Raw genomic sequence first — 17,454 nt, forward strand, 5'->3', positions numbered from 1 at the left:
CTAAAACTCATATAAAACGTTTGTTTGAGAACAGTGCCTGGCTTCCTAGATCATAGCTCATGTTCCAAACTCTCAACCTGGTATGTGGGGCGCCTCTTTCTGGTCTCATGCCCCGTGTCTCTCATAGGAAACTGAGCTCACGTGCTTCCTGGGCTCCATGCAGACCCGGCCCTTCCTCTCCATCCTGTGCACCTGCTGGCCCTGACACTCTGCCTTCCAGAGCTCCTGCCCGGTCTTTGAGAACCAGCTTACTGCTCCCCTTCTCCTGGGCTTCTGCAGAGAATTCTTTCCGCTTTACTGTTGGTGTCCTTAGCACTTTGTTGTTTATCCTGGTATAGAGTGCAAAGCTGGCTTGAAACTGAACATTTATGCCTGCGTATCTCCCCAAGGGTGGGAGCTCCCAGTCAGGAATTATGGCCTTTGTTTTTCACCTTGGTTTTCTTTCCTCCAGAATCTTACAAGGAAAGTTCAACATAAACGATCTTTGAACAAATTCCGTTTCGGATGTATGTATGTGTTAGAGGTAGAGGGTGGACCAGGGAGGTGGCCGGCATTCAGGGCCCCCAGGAGAAAAAGATGCTGAATACAGTCTGTCCTCCATTCGTTCAGAGGTTCCACTTCTGCAGAACCCATAAGAGACTGCAAAGAAAAACCTTAAGATGACCAATTGCCTAAAGTAAGTTCTTTAAGGAAAGGGAGGTCAGGGATTAGAGGCGAGAAGAATCTTGTCTGTAGTTTAGTTAAGCTGGGGAAAGGTCAAGGCTGGATCTGTAATGAGTGCCTGATTCAAAGTGTTCACCTGATGACTTGAGATCTGAGCTTCATATCCCATCTGTGTTCCCAGGGGGGAACGTTGCTTCAAGATTATGCCAGAGATGCCAAATTGAGGGAGAACGATCAGTAATAGGGGGATTCATCTCATACTTCTGGAGGTCAGAGTTCTGTAAGAGGTTGGCAGAGCTACTTTTTTTTCTCCCCCCTCTGGAGGCTCTAGGGCAGAGTCCAGTTCCTTGCATTTTGCAGCTCCGAGAGGCTGTTCTTTGATCTGTGACCCCCACATCATCCTCATCTTTACTTCCATCTTCATATTTCCTTCTCTGCCTCTGACCCTCTTGCCTTGATTTTTTTAAAATAGTGATTTATTTGGCTGTGCCAAGTCTTAGTTTTGGCACTTGGGATCTAGTTCTCTGACCTGGGATTGAACCTGGACCCCTTGCATTGGGAGTGCAGAGCTTAACTGCTGGACCACCAGGGAAGTCCCTTCCAGTCCTTATAAGAAGCCCGTGATTACACCGAGCTCACCCGGTGATCCAGGTGACTCTCTCCATCGCACGATCCTTCATTCAGTCTCACCCACAGGTTTCTGGGATTCGATGTGGATGTTTGAGGGTGCAGCTACTCTGCTGACCACACCCAGTGTCCACAGATGGGGTATGAATGAGCGGGTGACTAGTGGAGGGCATGGTTGATGTGCTTCTGTTTGGCTTTTGATACAGACCTCCACTGATGAATGCTCTCTGTGAAGCAAACTGCACTTTTGCCTTCAACTTATTAAAAATGTTGGCTGAAGAGGACCACTCGTGACACGTGTTCTTCTCTCCGCTGAGCCTCCCTGTCCTGACCATGGTCTTAATGGGGGCTGAGGGGAACACGGTGGCCCAGATGTCCCAGGTATGTGGGCTTCCTCTGTGTTCTCATAGAGCTCGTCTGTTCTTACTCTACATTGGCTGATGGAAGCCAGTGAGGCCAGGAGATTGGAGGGGCCCTGAAGTGATGGAGAGAATGCAGACCTGAAAGTGGCAAGGAGAACTGTGTGAGATGAAACCTCCTGCTAGTGCTCATGGGATGCACTGAGTGTTATATGCTGCGTCTTTGATAAGCAAGGGAAACTGCAACTCTATTCCACAAAAAAGCCAAGAATTTCAACTTTGTTCTGTTTTAAACCTTTACCGATGTTATATTTCAAATGGAAGTGCATTCATGTAAATGAACTTTTTCTTTAATGCATTGTTTCTAGTATAAGGTTATGCATAAGTGGAAAAAGTGCAACACAAATGGGGACTTATATCTTCTGGAATTTTTTAGATATAATCTTATCTATCTATAGATCAGCCATATATATCAGTTCAGTTCAGTCGTTCAGTCGTGTCCAACTCTTTGCGATCCCATGGACTACAGCATGCCGGGCTTCCTTGTCCATCACCAGCTCCCAGAGCCTACTCAAACTCATGTCCATCATGTCGGTGATGCCATCCGACTATCTCATCCTCTGTCGTCCCCTTCTCCTCCACCTTCAATCTTTCCCAGCATCAGAGTCTTTCCCAATGAGTCAGTTCTTCACATCAGATGGCCAAAGTATTGTAGTTTCAACTTCAGCATCAGTCCTTCCAATGAATATTCAGGACTGATTTCTTTTAGGATTGACTGGTTTGATCTCCTTGCTGTCCAAGGGACTCTCAAGAGTCTTCTCCAACACCACAGTTCAAAAACATCAATATGTGTATGTGTGTGTGTGTGTGTGTGTGTGTATAAAATCAATCAATATATAATCTGGTTGATCTGACATGGTTTATATATGACTTTAGATACAAATGAAGTGGGCTTTCCAGGTAGCTCAGTGCATAAAGAATTCACCTGCCAATTCAGGAGATGCAGGAGACCAGGTTTGCTCCCTGGGTTGGGAAGATCCCCTGCAGAAGGAAATGGCAATCCACTCCTGTATTCTTGCCTGGAAAATCCCATGGGCAAAGGAGCCTGGTGGGCTACAGTCCATGGGGTCATAAAGAGTCAGACACGACTTAAGTGGCTGAGCACACACACATGTACCAGTGAAACAGTGGCTATTACTTTAGGGAAGTAGACTCCCTGGTGAAAGTGTCTCAGAAAACTCTCATATACACATCACATTCTCATGAATACCAGGGTGCACAGACCCTCCTTAGAATCTGTCCCCAGCCCCAGTTGAATATATATCTAGGACTTTCTCTGGTTTTGTTGTGAGTATTGTGGGTTCAGTTCATTTTTGGCTAGTTCCTTGGTCCGACTTATATTTCTCAAGATCTATAGGCCCCTTCCTATGTAGTCCATAGTAACCACGGGGTTTTAATCTATTGCCTGTAGCTTCCAAGGTGTTTCCCTCTGTCATAGCTTCTTCTGTTTGCTGGTCTCTTCAGTGTCTGGCTTCCGCCCTGACACAAAGGGGACGGTGGGGGGAAACTTTTTTTTTTTTTTTTAGGCTCACTTGTTCAGTCGCGCTGTGGGGAGGGAGGGAGGGATGCTGCAAACAAATAACACTGGCGTGCGCTCGCAGTGCCTCAGCCACACTGGGTCTGTCCCCGCTCACGGTGCGTGTAGCCTCCCTGCCCACACTGCTCGGGCTCTAGGTTGTTCCACTGAGAACAATCCGAGGCCGGCCCTGGGCTGCATGCACCTCCCAGGTCCAAGCCACTCAGGTTCAGGCACTCGGGTAGTCCTCAGAGGCGCAGACTCAGTTGGGCCTGAGTTTTGTGCTCTTCCCAGGTCGGAGCAGCTCAGGTGATGAGGTGTTTGGCGAGCGCCAATGCTGCGACTTATCGCCTCCCCGCCACTCGGTTATCTGAGTGTAAAACCGGTGCACCTTCTCAGGCAGATGTTGACCATCCAGACCCCCAAGAAGTTTTAGTTAGCAAAGAAGCCTGCTTACAGTTTTATAGATAATGTCTCTCTGGGGCTGCGATTGCCCCCTTCCGGCTCTGGCTGCCTGTCACCAGAGGGGGAAGGTCTGCAGCCGGCTATCTCTGTTCAGTCCTTTGTTCCGTGCGCAGGCCAGGTGATGTCTTAGGTTGGGGCTGGCTTTTCGCGTGGTAGATATCCCACAGTCTGGTTTGCTAGCCCAAATAATTTCGCTCAGATAGTGCTCAGGGTATTCAGGCCAGATTCTTACTCTGAGCAATGCAGCCCACACCGTGCCTCCCTGCCCAGCCCCCGCTTGCTAATGGCGTGTGCAGGCGTCTGCGCTGCTTCTCCACTGGGGGAGTTACCGTAGGGCTCACAATCTGCGAGTTTTAATTGTTTATTTATTTTTTCTCCCTGTTATGTTGCCCTCTGTGCTTCCAAAGCTCGGCACAGATTCGGCAGTGAGAAGGTTTCCTGGTGTTTGGAAACTTCTCTCTTTTTAAGACTCCCTTCCCGGGACAGAGCTCCATCCCTCCCTCTTTTGTCTCTTTTTTTGTCTTTTATATTTTTTCCTACCTCCTTTCGAAGAGTTGGGTTGCTTTTCTGGGTGCCTGATGTCCTCTACCAGCATTCAGAAGTTGTTTTGTGGAATTTACTCGACGTTTAAATGCTCTTTTGATGAATTTGTGGGGGAGAAAGTGTTCTCCCCGTCCTACTCCTCTACCATCTTGGCTCCTTCCCCAAAACGTGTGTGTTTTAACTTGAGAAATTATTGCTCATTGAAGCAGAATAAGTGAAGTCGCTCAGTCGTGTCCGACCCTTTGCAACCCCATGGACTGTAGCCTACCAGGCTCGTCCATCCATGGAATTTTCCAGGCAAGAGTACTGGAGTGGGTTGCCATTTCCTTCTCCAGGGATCTTCCTGACCCAGGGATTGAACCCAGGACTCCAGCATTGCAGGCAGACGCTTTACCGTCTGAGCCACCAGGGAAGTTCCCCAGAAGTTCTGAAGCAGAATATCAGAACAAATAAATATATCCCCTCTCAAACTCTCCTGTCTGACTATTTATAATTTTCTGAAGCCAAAAATTGAGGTTTAATAAAAATAATGTTTATAAACATAAGTAATATTTTAAGTTTAGATTATTTTTAGTCATATTAAATAACAGAGAGAATAAAGACATTTTAAAATACCCTGCTCCCATATTTACTTCTCAGTGGAGTAAAACTTTAATATGTAACATTTTATTTGTTTTAATAGACACTTATTTTAACAAATGTTCATTATGCTAAATATAATACAAAGCTAAACAGGATATTCCATGGATAGAAAAGTGGAGGAAATTAAATATTTCTATTTGTGAATTAGGCAAATTTTGGATTCATGTGTAACTTGTTCATTTTCAAATACTACTTTCTAAAAGTGAAAAAGTACACTTGTAGTTAGAGTGAGAATACACGTCTGTTAAAAAGTAGAGTCCTTTATAATCATTTACTCAATGGACTTGAGTTTGAGCGATCTCCGGGGACAGAGAAGGACAGGGAAGGCTGGCATGCTGCAGCACATGGGGTCTCAAAGAGGCAGACACGACTGAGTGAGTGAACAGCAACAAATGGTTTTACAGGAATTGTTTTCAACACATAATCAGGAATACTTTCTAAATTATTGGTGTAACATTGTTGGTGTTACCAATTTTTAGTGATTTTTTGCCCAGGGAGCCCTAACGCGGGGCGGCCCAGCCACTGCCTGCAAAGGCCTCCCGTGGCTGTTTGCTTCCTTCTACCAGAGCTAGCTGTGCTCTCTGCTTCGGTTTTTCGCAAGCCAGGGCTCCTCCTGCCACTCTTTGCCGGGGGCCCATGGGAGGTGCCAGGTGCCCTTGGCTAGGTGACCCCAGCATGGCACCCCGCTGTTGTGTTGATATACTCCTGAAGCCTCCTTCCCCATGGGCAGTACTGCGCTGACCTAGAAATGTGTTTGCAAGGCTCGGAAAGTGTAGGGTGACACACGGCCCTGACTTGGGAATTGAGGCCCTTGGAGCAGGCTTGGTGGTCTGACCTCTGGGGAGCCAAACCCCAGCTGCGAGGAGAGCCCTGAAAACACATTCTCTCGCCTGCCTTTCCTTCCTCCAAGATAGATAGCTTTCCCAGTCTCTCGTGTGCTGAGAGTCACACAGGGCTGGAATGCACTTGCTTTAATGTCATTATTCAGTAGCAATTGCCCCTGAGGCCCCACCTAGGTTGGGGTCCCACACTCACAGGCAAATCAAGGTGACCTCCAAATGAGTAAGCTCGTTGCATCAAGTGGCCAAAGTAATGGAGTTTCAGGTTCATATTTGTCCTTCCAATGTATATTCAGGGCTGATTTCCTTTAGGATGGAGTGGTTGGGTCTCCACAGTTCAAAAGCATCAAATCTTCAGCAGTCAACTTTCTTTATAGTCCAACTTTCACATCCATATATGACACATGGATAAACCATAGCCTGGACTAGACAGATCTTTGTTGGCAAAGTAACGTGTCTGCTTTTTAGCATGCTGTCTAGTTTGGTCATCACTTTCTGTCCAAGTCGTAAGCGTCTTTTCGGAGAAGGCAATGCCAACCCACTCCAGTACTCTTGCCTGGAAAATCCCATGGACAGATGAGCCTGGTAGACTGCAGTCCATGGGGTCGCTAAGAGTCGGACACAACTGAGTGACTTCACTTTCACTTTTCACTTTCATGCATTGGAGAAGGACGTGGAAACCCACTCCAGTGTTCTTGTCTAGAGAATCCAAGGGACAGGGGAGCCTGGTGGGCTGCCATCTATGGGGTCGCACAGAGTTGGACACGACCAAAGTGACTTAGCAGCAGCTGTAGCAAGCCTCTTTTAATTTCATGGCTGCAGTCACCATCTGCAGTGATTTCCAAGCCCCCCAAAATAAAGTCTGCCACTGTTTCCACTGTTTTCCCATCTATTTGCCATGAAGTGATGAGGCCAGATGCCATGCTCTTAGTTTTCTGAATGTTGAGCTTTAAGGTAGATCTTACACTCTCCTTTTTCACTTTCATCAAGAGGCTCTTTAGTTCTTCCCTTTCTGCCATAAGGGTGGTGTCATCTGTATATCTGAGGTTATTGATATTTCTTCTGGCAATCTTGATTCCAGCTTGTGCTTCATCCAACCCAGCGTTTCTCACGATGTACTCTGCATATAAGTTAAATAAGCAGGGTGACAATACACAGTAAGTCAAGGCACCAGGATCTGCAATCAACAGGGATCTTAGTGGTACCAGAGAGCCTTTTTTTGCCGTGCTGCAGGAGGTGCATGCTGCTGCTTTATTCTTGCCACCCTGGAGTTGCAGCTTCCTAAGTCCTTACCTAGGATTTGTTGGCATAAAGTTCAACCAGGGAAAACAGAAAACAAAACCTGTTTTAGTGTGTCTCTTGATATTTGGTTTTGTTTTTACATTTGCAAGAACAAAACACAGAAAATGAAGCAAAAGATACTTTCAAACATATATGGTTACCCGACTTAGAATTACTGATTCAAAGAGTGTCTGTAAAAATAAAATGTGACTTCCACTTCCAGCTTTAAGAGGAACAGCATCTGAACGTCCTCACCTGGCACTGGTAATTAGAAAGCTGAACAAAATACTCGGAACAACTGTTTTCAGGTCCTGGACAGCAGGCTATGCAGGACTTAGTTCCTAGAGTGAAGATGGATACACAAATCCATCTGAAGACTCCCAGCTGTCTGCCTTCAGGCAATTTCCATGCTGCAGGTACAGGGAGGGGAACCCAGATGCAGCCCAGCAAAGCCCTGATCTGAGAACACAGGTGAGCCAGGGAGGCACAGAAGGTGATATGTGTGGGGGCAGGGCATCAAAAAGAGAGCTACTCAGACAGAAAGAATGATTACAAGTGCCTAATGAGCCCACTGAGACTCTGTCATCTGATCACACACGGGTTGGCTTCTCTAAAATGTCTATTCATGAGTCTTTTCTGGTTGTAATGTCTATTTTTTTCCCCTATAGATCTCTTATTATTTGCTTAAAATACTTAGGTGATCTAATGTTGTTTTATATCTTTGCATATGTATGTGTGTGTGTGTATACTTTTTGATGTATTAACCCTTTGTCATACAATGGCCTCCTTTGATGTTTGTTATCGTTTTTTCTTAAAGTCTATTTTGTCTGATATAAGAATTACTATGCCCCCTTTCTTTCTGTTTTCATTCCTGTCAAATACCTTCATCTATCCCCTCACTTTGAGCCTTTGTGTATCCTTAAAGCTGAAGTGAGTTTCTTGTAGACAGCATATAGTTGGGTCTTTTTTTTTTTTTTTAAGCATCTGTGTCTTTTTATTGGTGAACCCACTCTATTTGCATTTACACTGGGTATTGATATGTAAGAACTGACTCCTGCCATCTGAGTGATTGCTTTCTGGTTGTTTTTTGTCTCCATTGATTCCCTTTCCCTTTGTCTCTGCCTACTTTTGTAAATTGGTGGCTTTTCATCAGGGTATTGTTTCCCTTTCTATATTTCTTGCATCTACTCTAGATTTTTACTGTGGTTATCATGGAGCTTACATTAAAATTTTATACCTAAAACAGTTTGTCTTGTGCTGATGGCAACCTGGCTTTTTTAGCCAATAAAGTGGCTCCGCCATTTAACTCTTCCTCTGCAATGTTCTGATGTTCCAGTTCTCTCTTTTATGCTGTGTGTTTGGTGATAAGGTATATTAGCTGTAGTTACTTTTAGTCATCCTTTCCTTGAGCCTTTATACTTGAGCTTGTTAATATACCATTCTTCTAAGTAATTGGAATTAACTAAATCTGACTATACATTTTTACCTTACCTAGTGTGTTATATACTTTTGTATGTGTTCATGTGTTACTTTGCATCTTTTTTATTCTGCTTGAACTTCTTCAGCATTCTTTGCAAGGCAGGTCTGGTGGTGATGAACTCCCTCAGCGTTTCCTTAGGAAAACCTTTATTTTCCCTTCATATTTGAAGGATAAGTTTGGTGAATAGAGTTTTCCTGGCTGGCAATTTTTATTGCTCTGCCTCTGAATATTTCATTTTACTCTCTCCTAGCCTGTAGTTTTCTTCTGAGAAATCCCCTGATAGCCTCGTGGGGTTTCCTGTGTCAGTTATAGTCATGCCTGTAAGTAAATCAGACATTCCTATTTTAGATAGGAAAATTTAATCAGTATTTTGTAACAACAGTAAGGAAAATTGTCGTGGTCTGGGCTCTGGTTGGAAAAGAATTTCCTGACATGAGACAGAGTGAGAGGGAAATAAAGTTTATTAGCGTGGGAGACACTATTGGAACAGCGGGCCAGCTCAAGAGAGAACCGTCTTTGAACAGGGGCCCTTAGTCCAATTTTATACCCAGGGTACAGGAGCAGGTAGGGGTCTTGCGGGTCATTGCTGATTGGATAAGAAGCGGGGCAGAGAGTAAGGCAAAGACCTTCTCCCTATGGGGTAGGAGGGGAGACAGGTTGTACTGCTCAGGAGGACCTGAAATCCGTTAGTAGTTACGCCATGGGGGAGGGAAGGACGATCAGGGTCTGGTTCTCATTCCTGACTTCCCTTCCTCCTTGGTTTTCTCTGCTCTTCCGTCCTTGGGTCTCCACCGTCCTCCCTCTCTTTATTTTTAGGGCCAATTCTTTGGCCCCTTTTGATACACTGCTCACATCTAACGATCTACCTATTTCCCTTCTCAGGCATTTGGGAACCTGGTCTCAGGGGAAAGGGGTGATGACCACTCTGGCTTCTTCAGGCTGTAGGGGCATCATGGGGCTCTAGGTTCCCTTTGCCTGCTCTCTGCCAGGATGCATTTACGGAGGGAGATGAGAGTCCATGGAATGATAAGGCAGCTTGTTTCATCATTGTCTGGGTGTTGGCCAGGGAATATTCTTGTCAAACTATCACTTGGAGGTTTGTTGTATTCTAGAAGAAACAAACTTAACAAGAAAGTTAAAGATACATGGCCCAAAGATTGAGAGAAGCAGAGAAGCTCCTGAGGAGCTAGCCAGGAGAACCAGGACTAGACATTGGGTTGTGACATTAGTGTTTCTCTAGGTGCAAGAAAAGGCGAGAAGCTGGGCTCATAAAAACCTTTACCTGAAAACATCTGACTCTCTGAAGGCTGGTCCTTCTGGGTTATTCCCAGAGCACAGAGTGCCTTATTTCTGATCTCCACCCTGAACTCCTTTCAAGGTCAGCAGCTTGCAGTGGTCACGATGTAATCTTTGTAGAGACAGCTGGCAAGGGCCAACTTCCAGTCAGCAGGGTCCTTCATAACCACATATTTGACCATGCTTTGGGGGCATTTCAGGGCCCTTGTGTCCCAGGTCTAATGAAGATCCCATTGACAGGCCATTGTGTGCTGTTACTAGACCAGAGCTTGCAAGTAGCAAAAGTCTCAGGACCATACCTGTCTTACTAGCCTCTTGGCCCAGGAGAATATTCCCTCTTGTTGCTTCTTTCCATATCTAGAGTTACATTATTACATTCATTTATCTCATCAGTTCAGTTCAGTTGCTCAGTCGTATCCGACTCTTTGCGACCCCATGAATTGCAGCACACCAGGCCTCCCTGTCCATCACCAACTCCCGGAGTTCACTTAGACTCATGTCCATCGAGTCAGTGATGCTATCCAGCCATCTCATCCTCTCTCATCCCCTTCTCCTCCTGCCCCCAATCCCTCCCAGTATCAGAGTCTTTTCCAATGAGTCAACTCTTCACATGAGGTGGCCAAAGTACTGGAGTTTCAGCTTTAGCATCATTCCTTCCAAAGAACAACCAGGACTGATCTCCTTTAGAATGGACTGGCTGGATCTCCTTACAGTCCAAGGGACTCTCAAGAGTCTTCTCCAACACCACAGTTCAAAAGCATAAGGAATTGCATATCAGCATTTTATCACGTCAGTCACACATTTAGTAATGTAAGAAACAATCTTCTGTAACAAGCAACATGGAAAATAATATAGCTAGCAGGTATTAGTAAGGTCACAAGCAAGAATTTAAGTCAAGAACTTTCATTAGGTAGAGCCCAGTATACCCCAGGTCATCTGACACAGTTAAGTGATTATAGCCAGTTGTTAATCTCCTGGTTGTACATCATGGAGGACCTGACCTTTATCCAAAGATTGGTTACTGAGATAAGCTTTAAAAACAAACTTAGAGCGTCCTTTTAAATAACTTAATTAATTAAACCGTTTAGCAATATAACGTAACAACAAGGAATGATCTCAGAAGTGAGTCGTGGTAAACACAGACCTTAACTAATGAAACTAGAACTTAATATTAAGTGAAATATATATTTTTTGTCATTGTGAGGGCATTAGCCCTGAAGCCAGGGAAGGCTTTAACCCATCAAATAAAAATGAGGTTTGTCAGGGAGCCGGCAAAAGCCAAGCGGCCGCCTTGGATTTCCCATAGCCCTGACTTCTTGATTTACAGCTACTGTTCATGCATTTTTAATTCCCCATTTTAGGAGTAGACTGTTGCCATGTTTTAAGGACATCAGAATAGCAAAATCTAACAGTGAGGGGTTATTTTTTTGTGGAGGCAGAATGAGCTTTTACATGTTCTGTAATCTTAAATAATGCTTATTTACTTTACCAAAGTAACAAAAGATTTTAAAAACAAATATAAATCACTTAAAGGCAAAGAAATTCATAATCTGTTTTTGAAAGCTTCATTCTAAGAAAACTTTGTTCTCTTAACATAGTCAGTTCAGTCACTCAGTCGTGTCCGACTCTTTGTGACCCCATGAATCACAGCACGCCAGGCCTCCCTGTCCATCACCAACTCCTGGAGTTCACTCAGACTCACATCCATCAAGTCAGTGATGCCATCCAGCCATCTCATCCTCTTTCGTCCCCTTCTCCTCCTGCCCCCAATCCCTCCCAGCATCAGAGTCTTTTCCAATGAGTCAACTCTTCGAATGAGGTGGCCAAAGTACCTGAGTTTCAGCTTTAGCATCATTCCTTCCAAAGAAATCCCAGGGCTGATCTCCTTCACAATGGACTGGTTGGACCTCCTTGCAGTCCAAGGGACTCTCAAGAGTCTTCTCCAACACCACAGTTCAAAAGCATCAATTGTTTGGTGCTCAGCCTTCTTCACAGTCCAACTCTCACATCCACATGGCCACAGGAAAAACCATAGCCTTGACTAGACGAACCTTTGTTGGCCAAGTAATGTCTCTGCTTTTGAATATGCTATCTAGGTTGGTCATAACTTTCCTTCCAAGGAGTAAGCGTCTTTTAATTTCATGGCTGCAGTCACCATCTGCAGTGATTTTGGAGCCCCCAAAAATAAAGCCTGACACTGTTTCCACTGTTTCCACTGTTTCTCCATCTATTTCCCATGAAGTGATGGGACTGGATGCCATGATCTTCGTTTTTTGAATGTTGAGCTTTAAGTCAACTTTTTCACTCTCCTCTTTCACTTTCATCAAGAGGCTTTTGAGTTCCTCTTCACTTTCTGCCATAAGGGTGGTGTCATCTGCATATCTGAGGTTATTGATATTTCTCCCGACAATCTTGATTCCAGCTTGTGCTTCTTCCAGTCCAGCTTTTTCTCATGATGTACTCTGCATATAAGTTAAATAAGCAGGGTGACAATATACAGCCTTGACTTACTCTTTTTCCTATTTGGAACCAGTCTGTTGTTCCATGTCCAGTTTTAACTGTTGCTTCCTGACCTGTATACAGATTTCTCAAGAGGCAGGTCAGGTGGTCTGGTATTCCCATTTGCTTCAGAATTTTCCACAGTTTATTGTGATCTACACAGTCAAAGGCTTTGGCATAGTCAATAAAGCAGAAATAGATGTTTTTCTGGAACTCTCTTGCTTTTTCCATGATCCAGCGGATGTTGGCAATTTGATCTCTGGTTCCTCTGCCTTTTCTAAAACCAGCTTGAACACTAGGAAGTTCACGGTTCACGTATTGCTGAAGCCTGGCTTGGAGAATTTTGAGCATTACTTTACTAGCGTGTGAGATGAGTGCAATTGTGCGGTCATTTGAGCATTCTTTGGCATTGCCTTTCTTTGGGATTGGAATGAAAATTGACCTTTTCCAGTCCTGTGGCTACTGCTGTGTTTTCCAAATTTGCTGGCATATTGAGTGCAGCACTTTCACAGCAGCATCTTTCAGGATTGAAATAGCTCAACTGGAATTCTATCACCTCCACTAGCTTTGTTTGTAGTGATGCTTCCTAAGGACCACTTGACTTCACATTCCAGGATGTCTGGCTCTAGATGAGTGATCACACCATCGTGATAGAGAGTAGACTAAATCCCACTTTAGTACCAGCTTACCAGATAACAAACAAACAAAATGTGTTTATCGGTGAATCTTAGAAGTCTTTTCCATAAATCTTCAAGTAGCAGTATTCTTGCAAAGGCATCAGAATGAGACCATAGAAGGCGTGTTTAAAATCTGATTAAATTGCAATTGACAAAGAAGCCTGGTCATTGCTGTGATATGTAACACTTTAATATGATAACTAGAATTATAACTGACAACATTTTACCAGGACATATCTGATTCTCATGAATTTCACATAATTTCTAGGATATCTATATTAGTAACATCAACCATACAATATAACCTGACAAGATTCACTGCTCCTCCAACAATACTTCCCATGTAATTTAACATGTCAAATGAACTCAGGTAGTTTAATATCTCTCTTTGGGATGTCTCAGGGGCCCTCTGAAGCACCCCAAAGTTAGCTAGACGTCAAATGATTTAGGAAATGTTTTCAATAAATATCAAACGGGTTTATAGCACTCTATCAGATAGGATCATATAAGTCACTATGAAACAATTGTTACTCACTTAGCCAAAGGTAACAAAAGATTTCAAAGGTAAACATAGATCACTTCAGAGATAAAGAAACTTAAAATCCATTATCAAAGGCAGTTCAACATCTCAATAAAACTTGTATTTATGCACAAAACTCTTCCCTTGGGGTCCACTTCCCATAAAACCTCTCATCACATTCTGTACCCATTACTTTGTTCTCCCATCCTGAAACAGCCACCTGTAAGTCAGACCCAATTCCCTCTCCCTCCATAAAATGTAATTTCATGTCTCATATCTTTTTTACTGAAAACACACATCCTACTTTCCTTAAGCAACCAAGAACTGGCCTTTATATTAGCATTCTATATTGGGTGAACATAATTACCAGCGGTAATTTCTAAAGAAAATTCTAGAGAATGTCTCAGGATGGCATCAAACATTATTCATTAATAGTCTAAAATCTCTAGTTTCTCTCTAAGAGGAAGTTAGTGTTCAGTAATGAATGTTTCAGAATCTTATTTGGAAATGACCTAGCTATTCAATAAGCTTCTGTCACTTAGTTTAGCACACCCCTAGAAATTCAAGTTACCCCAATCTGGAGAGACTACTTTAGACAGGCATTCCTAAAATATAATTAGTCTTAATAGTTTATCTAAAAGTTCATATCTCACTTACATTTTTTATGAGTTTTTTTTTTTTCTAGAGGTACTTTCCTTGTTGACAAACTTGTAACAGATATAACAATATTTAACTTATAATAAACCTAGGCACAATTAAAATATTATGCTTAATGTTAATGACTCTTAGACATGTCTATATGAGATTAGCAAACAAACATTAATACTAGATATTTCATATTGAATATTTCCCAGTTCACGTGAATCTGATATTCATTTAGATTAATTGCACTTGTATTTAGAATTGTCTGATTTGTAAGTACTTATTTTTCTTTGAAGTGAAGTCACTCAGTTGTGTCCAACTCTTTTCAACCCCATGGGCTGTAGTCTAACAGGCTCCTCTGTCCATGGGATTTTCCAGGCAAGAATACTGGAGTGCGTTGCCATTTCCTTCTCCAGGAGATCTTCCCGACCCAGGGATTGAACCCGGGTCTCCTGCATTGTAGGCAGACACTTTACCATCTGAGCCACCAGGGAAATGTGACCCTCAAATATATGGCCAGCTGACTTTCAACCCGCATCCTGAAAGGACAGTCTTTTCAACAAGTGGTGGTGGAACAACTAGAGAGCCGGTAAGTGAAACCAACCAACCCACTCCCCCCAACCCTTCCTTTAAGAACTTTTATTCTTCAACTTCTCTTTAGGCCAATAAAATTAGAACTCATTTACCATTTTGGCAATATTGTTAAAACAAACAAACAAAAGACACACATTAAGACATACATAAATTGAGACAGAAAGGCAGAAATCTCATAGTTTTCCACTTGACATTTAAAATGTCTCTTTGATGATCCCCCCCGCCACCCATTTTCTTGAAGTTCTAATTTGCCCAACGGAGAAGGCAATGGTACCCCACTCCAGTACTTTTGCCTGAAAATCCCATGGATGGAGGAGCCTGGTAGGCTGCAGTCCATGGGGTCGCTAAGAGTCGGACACGACTGAGCAATTTCACTTTCCCTTTTCACCTTCATGCATTGGAGAAGGAAATGGCAACCCACTCCAGTGTTCTTGCCTGGAGAATCCCAGGGACTGCGGAGCCTGGTGGGCTGCCGTCTATGGGGTCACACAGAGTTGGACATGACTGAAGTGACTTAGTAGTAGTAGTTATTTGCCCAAGGCTGAGGTGTCAGACAAAGTAGGCTGTGTATTTCATGTATTTCAGGGACATGAAAAGGGTTAACTTCAAGCTTTTCCCTAGGCAGTCTTTTTAACAAACTTGTTGTTTTTAATTGCATATGCAAAAAGAACTTGTTTTGCAGTTTCCAAGAAAAAATTTTTTTTCAGTTTAACCAGTTTTCTCCAAAGTCTAAGGAATATCATGGCCATCCTGTGTCCGAAAGTCACCTTTCCTTTCTGTGGTCATAGGTTTATACCTGGATTATAGGCCGAATAGTGCGCAAATTGACTCTGCTATCAGGGGCAGATCAGCTGGTAGAAATCGTGGATTGTCCCTCTGGTGGGAAGGGAGGTCTTTGTCCCATCAGAAGGATCTGAAGGGTTAAGGGAATTTGCAGGAGTGGGGCAAGCTTGGTCCTTCCCCATCCTGAGCAACAGGAGTAGTTAGAAGGGAATTCTTTAGGATGTTCAGGGGTGGGGGAAGCTTGGTTCTCTCCCCACCTGAGGGATAAGCATAGTTAGAAGGGGATCTTCAGAATATTAGGAGAGCTTTTGATCCTTCAGGCTTTTGAATATAGGAGGAAGACCTGGACCGAAGGGAACCTCAGAATCCTCTCCAAGAGATCATGTGGGCATGAAAGATTGAGTAGGGGTCGTCTAGGAAACCTGATGGAGAGAGACAGAGGGGGACAGGAGATAGGGAGGCAACAGGGAGACATGTGGCACGAGTCCCTGAAATCCAGATTCCGACTGAGGGCCCTGAAGGACTGAACGTAAGGAGATTCTGAGTTCTCTCACTGCTTTTGGCAAAAGCTAGTGTGCCTTTCAGAGGCCATTTTTTGGGGTCCCCCATGGTGCAGAAGTGCAGCTGGGAGGAGTTGCCGCACTTCCAAGGTCAGGGGCGGCAGCTGAGAGGAGCTACCTCACGTCCGATGTAAGGAGCAGTGGCTGTGCTTTGCTGGAGCTGCCGTGAAGAGACACCCCATGTTCAAGGTAAGAGAAACCCAAGTAAGACAGCAGGCACTGAGATAGGGCATGAGAGGACAGACAGAAACCACAATCACAGACAGCTAGCCAATCTGATCACATGGACCACAGTTTGTCTAACTCAGTGAAACTAAGCCATGCCCTGTGGGGCCACCCAAGATGACAGGTCATGGTGGAGAGGTCTGACAGAATGTGGTCCACTGGAGAAGGGAATGGCAAACCACTTCAGTATTCTTGCCTCGAGAACCCCATGAACAATATGAAAAGGCAAAAAGATAGGACACTGAAAGATGAACTCCCCAGGTTGGTAGGTGCCCAATATGCTACTGGAGATCAGTGGAGAAATAACTACAGAAAGAATGAAGGGATGGAGCCAAAGCAAAAACCACACCCAGTTGTGGATGGGAATGGTCTTAGAAGCAAGGTTCGATGCTGTAAAGAGCAATATTGCATAGGAACCTGGAATGTTAGGTCCATGAATCAAGGTACATTCAAAGTGGTCAAACAGGAGATGGCAAGAGCGAACATCGAATTGGACTATAAAGAAAGCTGAGCACTGAAGAATTGATGCTTTTGAACTGTGGTGTTGGAGAAGACTCTTGAGAGTCCCTTGGACTGCAAGGAGATCCATCCAGTCCATTCTAAAGGAGATCAGTCCTGGGTGTTCATTGGAAGGACTGATGTTGAAGCTGAAATTCCAATACTTTGGCCACCTGATGTGAAGAGCTGACTCATTTGAAAAGCCCCTGATGCTGGGAGGGATTGATGGCAGGAGGAAAAGGGGACAACAGAGGATGAGATGGTTGGATGGCATCACCAACTCAAAGGACATGAGTTTTAACAAGCTCTGGGAGTTGGTGATGGACAGGGAGGCCTGGCGTGCTGCAGTCCATGGGGTCACAAAGAGCCGGACATGACTGAGCGACTGAGCTGAACTGAGTTTGTATTTGGGCCAGGCCTTTTGCAGGGCTAAATTTTCCAGTTTCTGAGAATGTAGCCAAGGGGTGAGTCTGAGAGAGGCTCCCGGGATGTACCAGAGCTCACTCTTGGCCTATCTGCCATAGAATGGGGTACTGAGGGTCACCAGCTGACAGAAAGGCCTCCCTTTTGCCCCAGTGATTGCCTCATGTGACTAATGCATGAAAATGGCTGACGGACCCAACAGTCGTGCCCGACAGTGAGAGGTGACCCCTAAGAACCGTGCAGCTAGGGCACTGTGTGACCC

At 44.3% G+C, this 17,454-nt stretch overlaps 1 protein-coding gene across 5 annotated transcripts in view; it reads left to right on the forward strand.

Moving 5' to 3' along the window:
• Nucleotides 1-17,454, forward strand: part of LOC147346440 (serpin B10) — a 132,633-nt gene that overhangs the window by 33,763 nt on the left and 81,416 nt on the right. For 2 of the 5 annotated variants that reach the window (XM_086372487.1, XM_086372490.1), the window contains one exon: nucleotides 1,497-1,574. The exons of the other annotated variants lie outside the window; for them this stretch is intronic. The gene's annotated coding sequence lies outside the window, so the exon portion shown is untranslated. Of the gene's footprint in view, nucleotides 1-1,496; nucleotides 1,575-17,454 lie in introns of those variants that run through there. 5 annotated transcript variants of the gene reach the window in all.

This window comes from Bos grunniens, chromosome 24 (genome assembly GCF_055505025.1).
Source record: "Bos grunniens cultivar Pamir isolate PY7600 chromosome 24, Bosgru_T2T1.0, whole genome shotgun sequence".
NCBI classification, from domain to species: domain Eukaryota; kingdom Metazoa; phylum Chordata; class Mammalia; order Artiodactyla; family Bovidae; genus Bos; species Bos grunniens.